Below are 19,566 nucleotides of genomic sequence, written 5' to 3'. Positions count from 1 at the left end.
ACAAATAACATCACTGTTACAATGTAACATTGACACCTATAAGCCCGGCTAGCTGAGGTTCTAAAACCTTTGAAAAGTAGGATACCAGCTCATCCTTTAAGAGCCCTCGAAGGCTTCTGTCTCAAACAGGCTTCAGACAGTGGAAAGGCAATAATTTGTAACGAAGAGAAGTTAATTAACAGGTCTGTGCGCGCTTAACTGATCACTCCTGTAGGCCCTTAGCCATCCATCGTGTGGGAAAAATAGACCCAGCCAAGTCAGGCGCCTGTTGGTGAGGTAAGTTGCTATCATAAAGAGGTAACAGTCTAAACAAAGTGGGAGAGGTCATAAGGGAACCTTGCACAGCTTGCATGTCAGATAGCATTGTTTTACAAAATGGCATCTTAGTGAGGAGGGCAAGCTTTGACCATAAAATGGCTTCGTGACAGATTGTGTCAGGATCTCTTCATTGTTAGGTTTAGAATAATTTTTAAGCTAGGAGCAGACTCCTGCTTTTTATCTTAAACACAAAATCATTCTGTACCTGAGCCTGAAAGGTTAACTTTTAAATGATTCATTAGCCTTGAATTAACGTGCTTTCTTTGCAGGGTTGTGATTCAAATTCAAAGAAGACATAAAATCTGACGAGTTAGAATTGACAGAGGGGCGGTCGTGGTGTATAGGAACACCAAGTAAGTTAAAGCTTCATCAATATTACATTATAGAGTTTGTATTTCATAATCAGCGATGGCTACTCAAAATCATCATAAAATCCCAAAGTGCAAATAAATTCAAAACATTCATCTCACACACACACATGGGTAATAAGAATCCATTATGATTGATAGGACCTGACCGTTTATTACAAGGCTTTTGACATGTTTCTGAGATGATACAAAGTTTCCGAGATCACAATCAAACACTGTCATTAATTTCACAAGTTCTGTGCATTGTGTCGTTTTTACACAGATTCTTTGATGTTATGGCAAATGTTCTTAATTGCTTTAGAGCATCCTGTTATCACGCATGTTCTTTATCTTCTGCATATCTGAGGTCCCCGCTTTTATGGCCTTGTTTATTTTTTTGTGCTCTATAATTTAGCATTACATTTGAGGACATGTTAAGGCTTTATCAATATACCCATCCAGATGCCTTTTAAATGTCGTAATTGTACCAGGCTCCACCACTTCTACATGCACCTCATGATTTTATAAACTTCTATAAGGTCACTCTCCAGGGCAAACAGTTCCAGCCTATTCAGCCTCTGCCTACAGTTCAAATTCTCCAACCGTGATGAAGCCTATTTACATGGAGTTTATCTGTGACTGAGAAGGACAGGATTCATCCTTTACTGAATAGTTGTCACATACAGAGATGACAATTAAATAATGTGAATTTCAAACACACAATCTATGCAGGTAGCTCATGTGCTACTCGTAACACTCGCAACCCACTGGCAATACAACTTGATAAGCTTCTGCCCATTTCTCATCTGCCTGAATATGTGATGTTCTCCATTTTTAAGATAATAACAATCAGGGATACATATGGATTTGTTTTGTGTATGCCTTTTGATACAATTGCTTTAAATTTTCATTTCTCTGCTGTAACTCAGTTAATTTACCTGAGCTAAAGATGTCTGCTTTGTCACCTATCTGTTCCTGGTTTGTCTCAACTATCTGATCAAACAGGGTCTCTGCTAATTTCCCTTCAACTTTCTTATCTGTACTCCTTGATCTTTCCTGTTGCAACTGGTGACTTTGTGACCTCGTTACCACACACTCAGGCAACATCCCAGGATGTGTGAGCTGCATTAGTTCAGTTGCCCGAATTTCCATTGGATTTTCAACCACATTCAGCAGCACTCCTACCAGTGAATCGGCAACATCATTACCAGCGACCAATTGTATTCCTGGAGCTGAAAGTTTGTCCAGTACTCTTATTATGACTTCTCCCCTCTTCTTTAGACACTCTAACCTCACTTCTGACAATTGAGCATTTCTTGTCTCAATGTGAATTCCCATTACTCGTACCTTTTCTGGTAATACTCCTTCAAAGGTACATATATCCTCATCTTTTAACATCACAGATTGAGAGGATCCTTATATGTGTGAATATTGTCACCTCTTTACCTGCTGCTCCTGGCCTATACGAGTAAACTTTACCTTCACAGTGTAAACTTTACCTCTCTCTGCACCTTTGCTTCAGCTTTAACACTTTATTCCAGATGCTGTTCTATTACTGCTGTTAATTGCAGTTTGTATGATATGATCTGCCTGTAAGGCACTCAAAACAATACTTTTCATTGCATCTCTGTACATGTGACAATAATAAATCAGATCAAATCAAGTGGATAACTACACTCTCGTGTCGCAGAATCCGAGAGGTACAGGTTGATAGCTACAGTCACACAACCTGACAGGAAAAGATGAATAAATACATTCAAACCCTGACATTACAGCACCTGACAGGAAGGATTGATAATTAAACTCTTATTCACAAAGCAGAAACTGATAGTGACAGATGAAAGCTCAGCTCACACATTCACATAGCATAAACTGGCAGGAATTGACAATTATACAGACATATTCACCAAGCAGAAACTGACAATAATAGATTGATAACTATATTTATGTATTCACACAAGAGTCTGAAAAGTGTAGATTGACAATTACAGTCTCACTTTGACAAAGAAGAAATTGACAGGTAGACAATGATAACTGTACTAGTCACATATTGACAGGGACAGATTGGTATTGACTCTCAAATTGACGTCGTAGAAACAGATTGACAATGACATTCTGGTGTCAAATAGCTAAACCTGACAGGTACTGTTTGATAATTGCACAGAGAAACTGATTATAGCTAAAACTGGCAGGTGGAGATCAATATCTACATTCACACAGAAGATACTGACAGATTTGTAAATTGATGACTGCATTTAATAATTCATACAGCAGAAACTGGCAGGGAGATACTGAGAATGGCACACCCGTTCTCAAAGCTGAAACTGACAGGTTCAGGTTGATAACTACATTGTCAGATACACAGCAGAAACTGTTAAGGAAAGATTGTTAAGTAAATTCACACATTCACAACGGCAGAAACTGAGATATATATTGAGAACTAAACTCACACATCCCCATCAGTGAAGCACACAGGAACTGATCCTATTTATTTAAAATGTACTTATCAATCAATCAGTCTCTGCCAGTTTCTACCATGTGGATATGAGTTCAGTTATCAATCTATACCTGTCAGTTTATGCTACGTGAATGTAGTTATCAGTCTGTCCCTGTCACTCTCTAGTAAATACATTTTGGACATTGCAGAGAGTAACGGGGAGAGATTGATGACTATATTAACTCTTAACATTTGCATGGCCTATACTGACAGGTACAGGTTGACAGCAGTACTCCCACATTCACCTCACAGGAATAGACAGATATGGATTGATAAGGAAACTCTCAGATCCAGATACAAACTTGTATTGGGTAGCCCCATTGTGGAGCTGTAGAGGTGTTGGTTAGTAGCTGGTTCTCAGTGAATTGGTACAGATTTCTTTTGTTACAATCACCAGACAAAGAGCAACTCGGGCCAAGAATGGAGCCAGACCTGTAGTTCTGTTTGAAATGCTGGTTTGAAAGAAACACAGCCTCATGATTATAAAATGAGTATTAAATGAAGTGAGTTTGACAGTATCAAACCTTTCAATGTTGATTGACAAAAGATGGCTCTTCTTTCTTCCTCCAGACAATTACAAGAAGGAGCAAGACAATGTAACATTCTCTTGGTACGAAACCAAGTGTGATCAGTTCCTTCTAACAAACAGCAGGTATGTTATCGCTGTCAGACTGAAAACATACTTTCCACAGTCACACAACAGTTGAATAAGATAAAATGGAACTCAATTTCTAGAGAGAAGTTTTCACAAGAATAGTCAAATACTACCAAGCAATTATAACTTTTTTTATCCCTCTCCATTCTCAATTCACATCATCCCATTTCCAATAAATGTTATCATTCACAGCCATTGAGTCATCAAGATGTACAGCACTGAAGCAGACTCTTTGGTCCTACTCATCCATGCCAACCAGATGTCAGAAACTAATCTAGTCCGATTTGCCAGCACTTGACCCACATCCATTGAAGAAGTTTTCCTCCTCTCTCTACAAGAATCTCAGGGAGTCCCTCTCCCACTGCAACTCCCAGGTCATTTCCTCTGCTCTGAAGCTCTTCAACCATGTTGTGAAACAAACTCGGTACAACAGCCACATTTGCTTCCTCAGTGCATGCCTCCGTAACCAACTCACCCCACACGGACTCCAGACCACCTTTAAACCAGCAGAGTTCGGACCCGAACAGGACAAACAGTACAGACTACAGATTCAAAAACACCAGCAACAGTTCTCCTTCAAGATCCTCCGCTCCACGCTTGCAGCAATGCGCCGGCACCTAACCTCTCTCCAGTCAGCCCTGCCTCAGCTGAGGGCCACACTCTCTCAGAATTGCAAAGGATCCACTCTGTACTACATCCTCAAGAGAATTCATACTCTCAACAAACAGTATTTCAATTCCATCTCAAACATCAAAAACTGTAAGTACAACAAACTTTTATCCACCCACCTCCATAACCAGCGCTCCTCAAACATTCCAGAAGATTCCCCTGGCCTCGGAAACGCCATTAGCCATGCGGCTGACGCAGCTACCACCCCCACGCTGAGTGATGATGTCACATCCGCCCACATCATGGCCGCTCCCACAGCCACTTCCGGCCCACACATCATCGCTGATGCCACACGCTCAGTGACTTCCGCCAACCCTACTGCCATGATAACCACCACTTCTGCCTCCACCAGCGCCACTCACCTGCATTCTGCTGACACGCCCCCCACAGACCCCACTGTCACTATCCCCACACCCCAGAACCCCGAGGGCAACATTACCCCAGCTCATGCCTCCACCCCCATTCCCCCCACCATCACACCCACTCCAGGTACTGGCTCCGACCCCACTCCCAGCTCCACACCCACACCAGATCCCAGCTCCCGGCCCTGCCGAGTTTTCACCATCCCTCCAGACCTCCCACTCACTGAGGACGAACGATCAGTCCTCAGCAAAGGACTCACCTTCATCCCCCTCCGTCCACGCACCAATGAATTTAACACACGATGTGACATCAAACAATTCTTCCGTCGCCTCCGCCTCCGAGCTTACTTTCACAATCAGGACTCCCGCCCACCTTCTGAGGACCCCTTCACCCACCTCCAACACACTGCATCCACCTGGACACCCCATGCTGGCCTATTACCTGCCCTCAACCTCTTCATTTCCAACTGCCGCCGGGACATTAACCGTCTCAACCTGTCGTCCCCCCTCCCCCACTCCAACCTCTCACCCTCACAACGTGCAGCCCTCCAATCCCTCTGCTCCAATCCCAACCTCACCATTAAGCCAGCGGATAAAGGGGGCGCAGTGGTAGTCTGGCGCACTGACCTCGACACCGCTGAAGCCAAACGCCAACTCGAGGACACCTCTTCCTACTGCTCCCTCGACCATGACCCCACCCCCCATCACCAAACCATCATCTCCCAGACCACACAGAACCTCATCACCTCAGGAGATCTCCCACCCACAGCTTCCAACCTCATAGTCCGGGAACCCCGCACTGCCCGGTTCTACCTCCTTCCCAAGATCCACAAGCCTGACCACCCTGGCCCACCCATTGTCTCAGCATGCTCCTGCCCCACTGAACTCATCTCTACCTACCTTGACACTGTCCTATCCCCCCTAGTCCAGGAACTCCCCACATACGTTCGAGACACCACTCACACCCTCCACCTCCTCCAAGACTTCCGTTTCCTCGGCCCCCAACGCCTTATCTTCACCATGGATATCCAATCCCTCTACACCTCCATTCGCCATACCAGGGCCTCCAAGCCCTCCGTTTTTTCCTCTCTAGACGTCCCCAACAGTACCCTTCCACTGACACTCTCATTCGTTTAGCTGAACTGGTCCTCACCCTTAACAATTTCTCCTTTGAATCCTCCCACTTCCTCCAGACCAAAGGCGTAGCCATGGGCACACGTATGGGCCCCAGCTATGCCTGTCTCTTTGTTGGCTATATAGAACAGTTGATCTTCCGTAATTACACTGGCACCACTCCCCACCTCTTCCTCCGCTACATTGATGACTGCATTGGCGCCACCTCGTGCTCCCGCGAGGAGGTTGAGCAATTCATCAACTTCACCAACACATTCCACCCTGACCTTAAGTTTAACTGAACCATCTCTGACACCTCGCTCCCCTTCCTGGACCTCTCCATCTCCATTAGTGACGACTGATTTGACACTGACATTTTTTACAAACCCACTGACTCCCATAGCTACCTGGATTACACCTCTTCCCACCCTATCTCTTGCAAAAATGCCATCCTGTATTCCCAATTTCTCCGCCTCCGCCGTATCTGCTCCCAGGAGGACCAGTTCCACCATAGGACACACCAGATGGCCTCCTTCTTCAGAGACAGCAATTTCACTTTCCACGTGGTTAAAGATGCCCTCCAACGCATCTCGTCCACATCCCGCACCTCCGCCCTCAGACCCCACCCCTCCAACCGTAACAAGGTCAGAACGCCCCTGGTGCTCACCTTCCACCCTACAAACCTTTGCATCAACCAAATCATCCGCCAACATTTCCGCCACCCCCAAAAAGACCCCACCACCAGGGATATATTTCCCTCCCCACCCCTTTCCGCCTTCCGCAAAGACCGTTCCCTCCGTGACTACCTGGTCAGGTCCACACCCCCCTACGACCCACCCTCCCATTCTGGCACTTTCCCCTGCCACCGCAGGAACTGTAAAACCTGTGCCCACACCTCCTCCCTCACCTCTATCCAAGGCCCTATAGGAGCCTTCCACATCCATCAAAGTTTCACCTGCACATCCACTAATATCATTTATTGTATCCGTTGCTCCCGATGTGGTCTCCTCTACATTGGGGAGACTGGGCGCCTCCTAGCAGAGCGCTTTAGGGAACATCTCCGAGACACCCGCACCAATCAACCAAACCGCCCCGTGGCCCAACATTACAACTCCCCCTCCCACTCTGCCGAGGACATGGAGGTCCTGGGCCTCCTTCACTGCCGCTCCCTCACCACCAGACGCCTGGAGGAAGTACGCCTCATCTTCCGCCTCGGAACACTTCAACCCCAGGGCATCAATGTGGACTTCAACAGCTTCCTCATTTCCCCTTCCCCCACCTCATCCTAGTTTCAAACTTCCAGCTCAGCAACTGTCTCCTTGACTTGTCCGGACTTGTCCGACCTGCCTATCTTCTTTTCCACCTATCCACTCCACCCTCTCCTCCTTGACCTATCACCTTCATCTCCTCCCTCACTCACCCATTGTACTCTATGCTACTCTCTCCCCACCCCCACCCTCCTCTCGCTTATCTCTCCATGCTTCAGGCTCACTGCCTTTATTCCTGATGAAGGGCTTTTGCCCGAAATGTCGATTTTGCTGCTCGTTGGATGCTGCCTGAACTGCTGTGCTCTTCCAGCACCACTAATCCAGTATCCTCCATTTGAACCCTTCCTATTCATGTCCCCATCCAGATGCCTTTTAAATGTTGTAATTGTACCTGCCTCCTCCACTTCCTCTGGTAGCCCATTCCTTACTCGTACCATCTTATGCATGAAAAAGGTTGCTGCTTAGGTTCATTTTAAATTTTTCCCCATTTACTTTAAACCTACGCCTCCAGTTTTGTACTCCCCCACCTCAGGGAAGAGACATTGTCCCTCATCATCTTATAAACCTCTATGTGGTCAACCCTAGCCTGTTCAGCCTCTCTCTATAGCTCAAATCCTCCAACCCTGACAAATTCCTTGTAAATCTTTTCTGAACCCTTCAACATTTCACAATATCCTTCCAATACGAAGGAGATGAGTATTGCAATTACGATTCCAAAATTGGCCTCACCAATGACCTGCACAGCCACAACATGACCTCCTAACTCCTATACTCGATGCACTGACCAATGAAGAAAACGTACCAAACGCCTTCTTCACTATCCTATCTACCTGCGACTCCCCTTTCAAGTAGCTATGAACCTGCATTCCAAGGTCTCTTTGGTCAGCAACACTCCCCACGATCTTACCATTAAGTCCTGTCCTGATTTGCCTTTCCAAAATGTAGGACCTCAGATTTATCTGAATAAATCTCCATCTGCCATTCCTCAGCCCATTGGCCCATGTGATCAAGACCCTGTTGTACTTTGAAGGAAACTTCATTGCTGTCCAATTTTGGTGTCATCTGCAAACTTATTAACTATACCTACTGTGTTCAAATCCAAATCATTCACATAAATGATGAAAAGCAGTGGATCCAACACTGATAATGGTGGCACACCACTGGTCACAGGCCTCCAGTCTGAAAAGAATCTCTCCTCCACCACCACTCCTGTCTTCTACCATTGAGCAAGTTCTGCATCCAATTGGCTACCTTCCCTGTATTCCATAAGATCTAACCTTGCTAACCTTGAAGAACCTCGTCGAACGCCTTAATGAAGGCCATATAGATCATATCCACCACTCTGACCTCATCAATCCTCTTTGTTCCTTCTTCAAAGCAACTCATTCAAGTTCATGACACACGTTTTCCCACACACAAAGCCATGCTGACTATCCCTAATCAGTCCTTGCCTTACCAAATGTATGTCAATCCGGTCTCTCAGGATTCCCTCCAACATCTTGCCCACCACTGACATCAGGCTTACCGGTCTATAGTTCGCTGGCTTTTCCTTACCACCTTTCTTAAATAGTGGCACGACATTAACAATCTTCCAGTCATCCAGCACCTCACCTGCGACTATCAATGATAAAAAAAACTATCACTTCCCCACCTTCCCACAGAGTTAGAGGGTGCACCTGATTAGGTCTTGGGGATTTATCCACTTTTATGCATTTCAAGACATCCAGCACTTTCTCCTTTGTAATATAGACATTTTTCAAGATATCACTATCTATTTTCTCACATTCTATTATCTTCCATGTCCTCCTTCACAGTGAACACTGATGCAAAATACTCATTTAGTATTCTCCCCATCTCCCACAGCTCCACGCATCAGGTGCCTTGTTGATCTTTGAGTGGCCCTATTCTCTCCTTCGATACTCTTTTGTCCTTAAATCTATTTCTAAAAACTCTTTGCATTCTCCTTACTTCTATTTGCCAAAGCAATCTCATGACCCCTTTTTGTCCTTGGGATTTTTCTCAAGGATACTCCTTCTACCTTTATACTCTAAGGATTCACTCAATTTCTTCTGTCTATACCTGACATATGCTTCATTTTTTCTTAACCAAAACCTCAATTTCTCTCGTCTTCCAGCATTCCCTACACCTACCTGCCTCTCCTTTCAACCAAACGGGAATATACTAACTCTGGACTCTTGTTATCGCATTTTGAAGGCTTCCCATTTTCCAGCCTTCACTTTACCTCCAACATCTGCCCCCAATCGGCTTTTGAAATTTCTTGCCTAATGCTGTCAAATTAGCCTTCCTCCAATTTTGAACTTCAGCTTTAAGACCCGTTCTATCCTTTTCCATCACTATTTAAAAACAAACAGATTTACGGTTGCTTGCTCCAAAGTGCTTCCCCCACTGACACCTCAGTCACCTGCCCTGCCTTATTTCCCAGGAGTAGGTCAAATTTTGCACCTTCTCTAGTCGGAACATCCACATACTAAATCAGAAACTTTCCTTGTACACACTTAATAAATTCCTCTCCTTCTAAACCCTTAATACTATGACAGTCCCTGTCTACATTTGTAATGTTAAAATCCCCTACCATATCCACCGTATTATTCTTACAGAGAACTGAAATCTCCTTACAAATTTGTTTCTGAATTTCTTGATGATTATCAGGGAGTCTATAATACAATCCTAATAAGATGACCATCCCTTCCTTATTTCTCAGTACCATCCAAATAACTTCCTGGATATATTTCCAGGAATATCGTCCCTAAGTACAGTAGTAATGCTATCCCTTATCAAAACTGCCATTCCCCTCCTCTCTTGCCCCCACTTTCTAAGCTTCCTGTAGCATTTGTATCCTGGAACGTGAAGCTCCTTCTTGCTGAACATTTACATGTTGACGAAGAAATTTTCTTCGAATTTTAAAATTCTCTTCTCCATCCAAGGCTTTAACACAATGGTACTTCCAGACAATGTTTGTAAAAACCTATTCTTACAGTCTTTATATTCTTACATATATCTGAAATCTGTGTATACTTGTTCCTCAGTTTCCTTCTGACTGTTGGGGGGCCTATAGTACAGTCCCATCATGGTGATTATCCCTTTCTTATTTTAACCCAGATATTTTCACTGGATGATCTTTTTCAGAAATATTTTCTCTAGTTAGAGCAGCAATGTTTTCCTTAATTAAAAACACCATTCTGCCTTCTTTTTTACCTGTCTTTCTATCCTTCCTATATCCCCCTCATAATTCTAGAATCTATTGAATACAGACCCAGAGTTATCCTCAATTGCTGTTTTTCTGACAAGTCCTTCATCCTGCGATCATTCTTGTAAATGTACTCTGGGCTCCCTCCAACACAAGCACATCCTTCTCGAGATAGTGGGCCCAAAGCTGCTCACAATATTCCAAATGCAGTCTGACCAGAGCTGATAGAGGCTCAGCAGTACATCTCTGCTCTTGTATTGTAGCCTCCTTGAAATAAATGTTAAAATACCTTCCAAACTGCCAACTGAACCTGCCAGTTAACCGGAGGAGAATTCCTGAACCAGGACTCCCAAAGTCCCTTACCTTTGAGATTTCTGAAGCCTTTCCCTGTTCAGATAATTATCAACATTTTATTCCTTCTACCAGAGTGCATAACCTCACAATTTCCCACATTGTATTCCATCTGTCACTTCTTCATCCACTCTTGCTGCCTGTCCAAATCCTTCTACACCCTCCACACCTCCTCAGCACTACCTGCCCCTCCACCGACATTTATCCCATGTGCAAACGTGGTAACAATGCCGTGAGTTCCTTTGTCCAGATCATTAGAGGCATAACATGAACAGTTGTGGTCCCAACACTGACTCCTGTGGAAGTCCATGAGTCACCAGCTGCCATTCTGTAAAAAAACATTTTATCCCAACTCTCTACCTTCTGCCAGGCAGCGAATTCTCTGCCTTTCCCTTATTTAGCAGCCTGCTGTGTGGTACCTTATCAAAAGCTTTCTGGAAATGCAAATCGATTACATCCACTGGCTCTGTGTTGTCTAACTTGCTTGTTACTTCCTCAAAGAATTCAAACAGATTTGTCAGGGAAGACCTATCCTTAACAAAGCTGTGCTGACTCGGCCCTATTTTACCATGCACTTTCAAGGACTCTGCAGCCTCATTCTATACAAGGGATTCTCAAACCTTAGGAATGACTATGTTCTAGCTACGTAGCCTATAGTTTCCTGCCTCCGCCTCCCTCCTTGCTTAAACACGTGTTGCATTAGCCATTTTCCAGTCATCTGGGACCCTGCTTGACTCCAGTGCTTTCTGAAAGATCATCACCAATGCCTCGCCAATCTACTCTGCTGTCTCCTTCAGTTATCTGGAGTGTAGTCCATCCGGTGATTTATCCACCTACAGCTTCTCAGCATCTTCCCCTGACCGATGGCCAATGCACTCACTTCTGTCTCCACGTCTCCCTTGAAGTTCTGGTCGGTTGCTGGTTAAAAACGGATGGAAAGTACCTCTTCAGATCCTCTGTCATGCCGTGGTTCCCCATTACTACTTTTCCAGCATTGTTTTCAAACTGTCCAATGTCTACTCTTGTCTCTCCGTAACCTTTTGATATCCAAAAGGGCGTGCAGCCCTCTTTTACATTAGTAACTTGCTTACTCTCATATTTCACCTCTTTCCCGCCCCCATCTTTTATTTGCTGTTTTTTAAAAAGACTTCCCAATATTCTGGCTTCCACTAATCTTTACCACACTATGTGCTGCTTCTGTTGCCTTTATGCTCTGACTTCTCATGTCAACCAGGGTTGTCTCATCCTCCCCTTAGTATGTTTCTTCTTCCTTGGGATGAATTTCTGCAGTGTCTCCTGAATTAACCCAGAAACTCCTGCCATCGCTGCTCCACGATCTTCGCTGGTCGGCTCTTCCTTCCAATCAACTCTGGCCAACTCTACCCACATGTCTTTGTAGTTACCTTTACTCAATTGTAATCCCTTACATCTGATTTAATCTTCTCCCTCTCAAGCTGCAGGGTGAACTCTATTATGTTATGGCCACTGCCTCCGAGAAGTTCCTTCACTTTGAGCTCCCTAATCAAGTCTCCCTCGTTATTCATCACTAAATACAGAATTACTTGTTGCAATTACTTGTGATAGAGTGGGCTCTATCACAAACTGGTCCAAACAAATTTCTCAGATAATTCCATGTTTTCTTGAGGACTTGTTTTTCCCAGCTCACCTACATATTGAAGTCCCCCATGATTATTGCAACAGTTCTTTACATGCTTTTATAATCTCCTGATTTATTTTCTCCCCCACACCGTGACAATGGCTAATGGCTTGTACACACATTCCATCGGGGTCTTTTTCCCTTTGTGGTTCCTGATCTCTACCCTCACAGATTCTACACCTTTTGACTCTATTTCGCTTCTTGCTGTCAATTTAATTTTATTTCTTGCTAACAAAGCAGCCCCTCCGACTCTGCCATTGCCTTTTCGATAGCTTGGATAATTAGTTAACAGCCCTGAATCCCCTGCAGCCTTTTCTCTGATATCTACAACATTGTGAATGCCAAGCTCAATCTGGCGTACCAGCTGATTTACCTTGTTCTGTAGACCATGTGTATTTAGTTACAAGTCCCTCAGCCCCGCATTAATTGTCCCTCTTCTCATAGGTGTCCCCTTACCTGCTGTGCTTGAAATTAGATTCCTGATCCTTTCTGTCCTATTTCTTGTTGTGGAAACTTTTAGCTGTGCTGAGCACTTCCCCATTTTGACTTTTCCATAATTTTGCACGCAGCTGAAAAACAACCCCCATGTTTTAGTTTAAAGTCCAATATATAGGCCCTCATTACGCCATTCTCCATGACTGTGGCCTCAGCATCATTCACGTGTAACCTGTCCCATCAGAACAGTTTCATCCTTCCCCAGTACTGACTCCAATGTCCAGTAAATTCAAACCTCCTGTTTGTCCCACACCAATCGTTCAACCCCACATATCTTACTGTTATAATCTTGCTGATGTTATGGCTCAGGTAGTAATCCAGAGATTTTTAAATTCTGTTTTTTCAATTTATCCTTGAGCTGCACGTATTCCTTCAGCAGAACTTCTTCCCTCATACTCTCTATATTGACTACTGGATCGTTCCTCTGCAGCGTGAAGCCAGGCACCAGGCAGGCAAATCTGCCTTTGGGACTCTCTTTTCTCCTTCCTCTTGAATGGCTCCCTCTCCCACAGTGCTGTGGTCAGTTTGGTCATCCTCCCTACAGACCTCACACACTCATCCGCACAGGGAGCAAGAATCTCAAACCTGTTTGATAAGCTGAAGGGCTGAGGCTCATTTAGGACTACCCTTTGGTTTCCTCTATCTGCATCACTCATAGTCACACCCTTTTGTCCCTGACCATTGATTGATTTGAGGTAGTTAATCTAAGGGGTGTGATTGCCTCCTGAAACAGAGCATCTCAGTAACTCTTGCCCCTGCCTGATGTGTGGCAGTGTTCAGAGATCAGACTTCAGCTCAACAATCTGAGCTGGAATCCCTCAACCAACACTTGTTATGGTTGTATTCCCTATGAACCACAATGGGGTCCACCTGCTCTGACATAATGCAATCATGACACTTCGCCTGGTCTGGCCCCTCCATTTCAATGACTTGGTGCTTAATTTGATTTTTAAACATTTCATACTGAAAGAACATCCACTGTTGTTGGGGAGATTAATTCACCATGCTCAAGCCAAAATTAAGTTAAGTGCAGATATCTTGAAAGATTGTGTGGCTGGCAGAGATTAGAGATGGGAATAATCACTATCATAGAAGGATTTGAAAAGAAGGACAAGAAATTTGTTAAAATGTTGCTTTTCCTCAATTTGTGACCTCTCCAGGTCAGTGAGCTCAGGGTGGGGAGAACAAAACTCAGTGTGAGTGAGCACACGGGCAGCAGGGTGTTAGGATGAGCTGAAGGTTACAGGGAGGTTGAAAGTGGGAGGTGGATCAGGAGTGTGTTAGGGTCATCCAGTCTCGAGGTTACAAAGGACTGGATGAGATTTCAGCACCTGGCACTGAGACTATGTTGGAGTCAGGCCACGTTACTGAAATGGAAATAGAATGTCACGGTGAGAAAGTGGCTCTGTGGCTGAAAGCTGGTCTCCAAGTGTGTTGTTGGGAAGAGCCTGGTTCAGGTAGTTACCTGGGGGGGGGGGTGACAGTTGGGGTTAGGAAGTCTGTAACAGGGACTGAGGTCTGCAGCTTTCAGTGAACAAAGGATCAGGAGTAGGCCTTTCAGCCGTTCTACTATTGAATGAACTCATGGCTGCTGTGTGGAGTTCAGCCTTTTGCCCATATCACTGAATACCTTTGTTGAACAAAACGTTTATCTGTCTCAGACTGAAAACTAGCAACCTTTTCCACCCTTTTCATATCAAAGTCATTCCACACATCTCTCTCGAACAGGTGGAACTGAGAAATAAGAAAGGGATGATCACCTTATTGGGATTGTATTATAGAACCCCCCCCCAATAGTCAGAGGGAAATTGAGAAACAAACTTGTCAGGAGATCTCATCTATCTGAAAGAATAATAGGGTAGTTATGGTAGGGGATTTTAACTTTCCAAACATCGACCAGGACTGCCATAGTGTTAAAGGTTTAGATGGAGAGGAATTTCTTAAGTGTGTACAAGACAATTTTCTCATTCAGTCTGTGGATGTACCTACGAGAGAAGGTGCAAAACTTGACCTACTTTTGGGAAATAAGGCAGGGTAGGTGACTGAGTTGACAGTGGGGGATCACTTTGGGGCCAGCGACCATAATTCTATTTGTTTTAAAATAGTGATGGGAAAGGATAGACCAGATCTAAAAGTTGAAGTTCGAAATTGGAGAAAGGCCAATTTTGACGGTATTAGGCAAGGACTTTCAAAAGCTGATTGGAGGCAGATGTTCGCAGGTAAAAGGACGGCTGGAAAATGGGAAGCCTTCAGAAATGAGATAACAAGAATCCAGAGAAAGTATATTCCTGTCAGGGTGAAAGGGAAGGCTGGTAGGTATAGAGAATGCTGGATGAGTAAAGAAATTGAGGATTTAGTTAAGAAAAAGAAGGAAGCATATGTCAGGTACAGACAGGATAGATCAAGTGAATACTTATAAGAGTATAAAGAAAATAGGAATATACTTAAGAGGGAAATCAGGAAGGCAAAACACGGACATGAGGTAGTTTGGCAAATAGAATTAAGGAGAATCCAAAGGGGTTTTACAAACATATTAAGGACTAGGGAGAGAATAGGGCCCCACAAAGACCAGCAAGTCGGCCTTTGTGTGGAGCCACAGAAAATGGGTGAGATACTAAATGAATATTTTGCATCAGGAAAAGGATATGGAAGATATAGACTGTAGGGCAATGTATGGTGACATCTTGCAAAATGTCCAGATTACAGAGGCGGAAGTGCTGGATGTCTTGAAACAGTTAAAGGTGGATAACTCCCCAGGATCTGATCAGATGTACCCGAGAACTCTGAGAAGCTAGAGAAGGGATTGCTGGGCCTCTAGCTGAGTTATTTGTATCATCAATATTCACAGGGGTGGTGCCGGAAGACTGGAGGTTGGCAAACGTGGTGCCACTGTTTAAGAAGGGCAGTAAAGACAAGCCAGGGAACTATAGACCGGTGGGCCTGACCTCAGTGGTGGGCAAGTTGTTGGAGGTATTCCTGAGGGACAGGATGTACATGTATTTGGAAAGGCAAGGACTGATTCGGGATAGTCAACATGGCTTTGTGTGTGGGAAATCATGTCTCACAAACTTGATTGAGTTTTTTGAAGAGGTAACAAAGAAGATTGATGAGGGCAGAGCAATAGATGTGATCTATATGGACTTCAGTAAGGTGATTGATAAGGTTCCCCATGGGAGACTGATTAGCAATGTTAGATCTCATGGAATACAGGGAGAACTAGCCATTTGAATACAGAACTGGCTCAAAGGTAGAAGATAGAGGATGGTGGTGGAAGGTTGTTTTTCAGACTGTAGGCCTGTGACCAGTGGAGTGCCACAAGGATCAGTGTTGGGCCCTCTATGTTTTGTCATTTACATAAATTATTTGGATGTGAGCATAAGAGGTACAGTTACTAAGTTTGCAGATGACATCAAAATTGGAGGTGTAGTGGACAGCAAAGAGTGTTACCTCAGATTACAACAGGATCTGGACCAGATGGGCCAACGGGCTGAGAAGTGGCAGATGGATATTAATTCAGATAAATGCGAGGTGCTGCAGTTTGGAATAGCAAATCTTAGCAGAACTTGTACACTTAATGGTAAGATCCTAGGGAGTATTGCTGAACAAAGAGACCTTGGAGTGCAGGTTCATAGCTCCTTGAAAGTGGAGTCGCAGGTAGATAGGATAGTGAAGAAGGCGTTTGGTATGCATTCCTTTATTGGTCAGAGTATGGAGTACATGAGTTGGGAGGTCATGTTGCAGACAGTGATGACTTTGGTTCAGCCACTGTTGGAACATTGCGTGCAATTCTGGTCTCCTTCCTGTCAGAAAGATTGAAAATTGAAAGGGTTCAGAAAAGATTTACAAGGATGTTGCCAGGGTTGGAGGACTTGAGCTGTAGGGAGAGGCTGAACAGGCTGGGGCTGTTTTCCCTGGAGCGTCGGAGACTGAGGGGTGACCTTATAGAGGCTTACAAAATTATGAGGGGCATGGATAGGATAAATAGAAAAAGTCTTTTCCCTGGGGTCGGGGAGTCCATAACTAGAGGTTTAGGGTGAGAGGGGAAAAGATATAAAAGATACCTAAAGGGGCAACGTTTTCACAGAGGGTAGTACGTGTATGGAAAGAGCTGCCAGAGGATGTGGTGGAGGCTGGTACAATTGCAACATGTAATAGGCATTTGGATGGATATATGAATAGGAAGAGTTTGGAGGGATATGGGCCGGGCGCTGGAATGGTGGGAATAGATTGGGTTGGGATATGTAGTCGGCATGGATGGGTTGGACAGAAGGGTCTGTTTCCATGCTGTACACCTCTATGACTCTGCTCCCAAATTCTTGATTATGTTGGAAGCAATTTCTATTCATCCAGCACTGGATGTTGGGATGCTCTGCGAATTGGAGGGATCTCCAAGAGAGTGCTGGTTATATCCATGCTCCCTGGTCCTTCGTGGTGGAGGAAGTGGCTGGTTTGGGAGGTTATGGTCAAGATATGGTCGATAAAACCATTCTCATTCTCGTCATCCTCCTTCCAGCACTGTGGAATATAATGTGGGAAAATATATGCATTTTGGCAGGAAGACAAGGAGAAGTGAATAGTATTTAATGAGGGAAAACCTCGGCAGAAAGCTGCAGCATGGAATTGTGGGTGCTTCTGCTTGAAAGATGAAAAACTAGCATCCAAGTTCAGTGGGTATTCAGGAAGGGAAATAGTCAGTTGGCTTTTATTTAAAGGGAATGGGAAGAAAAATGGAAGTTATCTTAAAACTGTATAAGACATGAGACAGATCACATTTGGAATCCTGTGAATAGCTTTTGTCCTTTTGTTTTGGGAAAGCCAGTTCATAGAGTTTTCAGGAGATTGATCCCGGATATGGGAGGAATTTCTCAGGAGAGGAGTTTGAGCAGACTGCTTCTGTACTCATTGAAGTTTAGAAGAATGAGTCAAGACCTAATGGAAAGATTCGGAGGAGCTTGACATTGTAGATTCAGGGAGATTGTTACTACTTATTTGAGAGTTGAGGACTTGAGGACATAATCTCAGAGTAAGGAATCACCTAGTAAAAACAGATGTGGAGGAATTCCTTCTCTTCGGGTACTGAATACTGCAGTGGCCTGTAAAGGCTGTGCTGCTCAGTGTGTCCAAGGCTGAGATAAATAGATTTTCAATTAGTAAGGGATTCACGGGTGGGGGCATAAGGCAGGAAAATAGAGCTGAAGATTATTGGATCAGCTCTGATCTCACTGAATGGTGACAGCAGACTGCTGGGTTGAGTTGCATCTGATGGTTTTAAACATCATCTTTTTCTGGGTTCTCACTTGATTTGCCTTTTGTTTTCAATGAATTTCACAGGGTATGGGAAGAAGACTATTTGCAATGAGGAGACTTAAAATGAGACATCACTTCCCAATCTGCCAAGTTTATTGTTGTCTAAATATCATTGGGTTTTGCAGGAAAAAAGCACCGTTCACAGTGGGGGAGAAACCGTACGTGTGCTGTACATGTGGACAAGTCTTCAGCAGATCATCTGCCCTGTCGCAATATAAATACAGCCACACTGAGGAAAGCCCATTCATCTGTTCCAAGGGTGGGAAAGGATTCACTCAATCATCGACCCTGCTGAAACCCCAGCAAGTTCACACAGAAAACAGACCTTTGAAATGCTCACAATATGGGAGGTGCTTTAAAAACTCTGGGGCACTGATATTCCAACAACATCCTCACTGTGATGAGAGACCCTGCATGTGCTCTCACTGTGAGTGTGGGTTCAAGCAATCATCCTACCTCATTAAACACCAGCAGATCCACACTGGGGAGAGACCTGCTCACGCTACGGGAAAGGATTTTCTCATAAAACACCAGCGATCTCTCGGAAGTTAGAGGCTGTTCTGCTGCACTAACTGTGGGAAGAGATTCATTGTGAAATCCAAGCTGCTGAAACACCAGCGTATTAATGAGAAATGATAGAGCCTGGTTTTTATCGTGAACATTTCCCTGCTTCATAGGCCCACCTGATGTGGAGCTATGTCAAAGATCTTAATTATTTTTGTAATTGATAACTGAATGATATTCACTGGGGCAGGTTTCTGCTGAAGTTAATGAACTCCAGCTCAGTTAAAGGGATGACGATTCGGGATGACGGAAATAAATGCACTTTGTATTACACACATTGTAACAAACCTATTTCTAAGTGCTCATTGAAGTGATCTCCCTCTGGCTGTATTGTGGAAGAATCACTCATTCAATGTTTTATTAAAAATTACCAGGAGACACAGAAAATCCTTCACAAAATTAAACTTTAATCTTGCAAAATCAAAGCTGTGGGAGCCAGTGAAATGTCTTCCCTGTCTCCCCACAGGCTCTTTGTTCTCCTGCAACTTATACAGTTGTTCTTCCTGCGCTTATTGGATAACATTAGCATAACCAATCATGCTAGCTTGCTTTATCTTTCTAAAGTAATCACCGTCTGCCACACTGGTTCCCTCCATCACACTTAACCTATCACATTACAACATCAATGTCAGCATTTGCTCATTTACCAGGGATTTGGTAAACCTATCACTGTTACTGGAGCCCTGTAATATGATACCTGGGATTCATTACAACACTAAGTTAACTACATAACTGCCAGAGTAACTTCCATAACT

General features: G+C 44.1%; 1 long non-coding RNA gene across 2 annotated transcripts in view; it reads left to right on the top strand.

Moving 5' to 3' along the window:
- The window catches only part of LOC140470839 (uncharacterized), a 38,516-nt gene extending 19,320 nt beyond the window's left edge, over positions 1-19,196 (top strand). The window contains exons 4-7 of one of the 2 annotated variants that reach the window (XR_011956740.1): positions 588-671; positions 3,733-3,814; positions 4,010-4,576; positions 18,373-19,196. This is a non-coding gene — a long non-coding RNA (uncharacterized lncRNA). The remainder of the gene's footprint in view (positions 1-587; positions 672-3,732; positions 3,815-4,009; positions 4,577-18,372) is intronic. The other variant, XR_011956739.1, reaches the window with a different exon arrangement.
- Positions 19,197-19,566: the final 370 nt, after the last annotated feature.

The sequence above is a fragment of the Chiloscyllium punctatum genome, chromosome 52 (assembly GCF_047496795.1).
Source record: "Chiloscyllium punctatum isolate Juve2018m chromosome 52, sChiPun1.3, whole genome shotgun sequence".
Classification (NCBI taxonomy): Eukaryota; Metazoa; Chordata; class Chondrichthyes; order Orectolobiformes; family Hemiscylliidae; genus Chiloscyllium; species Chiloscyllium punctatum.
Note: the sequence above shows the minus strand (reverse complement) of the source record. Positions and strands in the feature narration are given on the sequence as shown.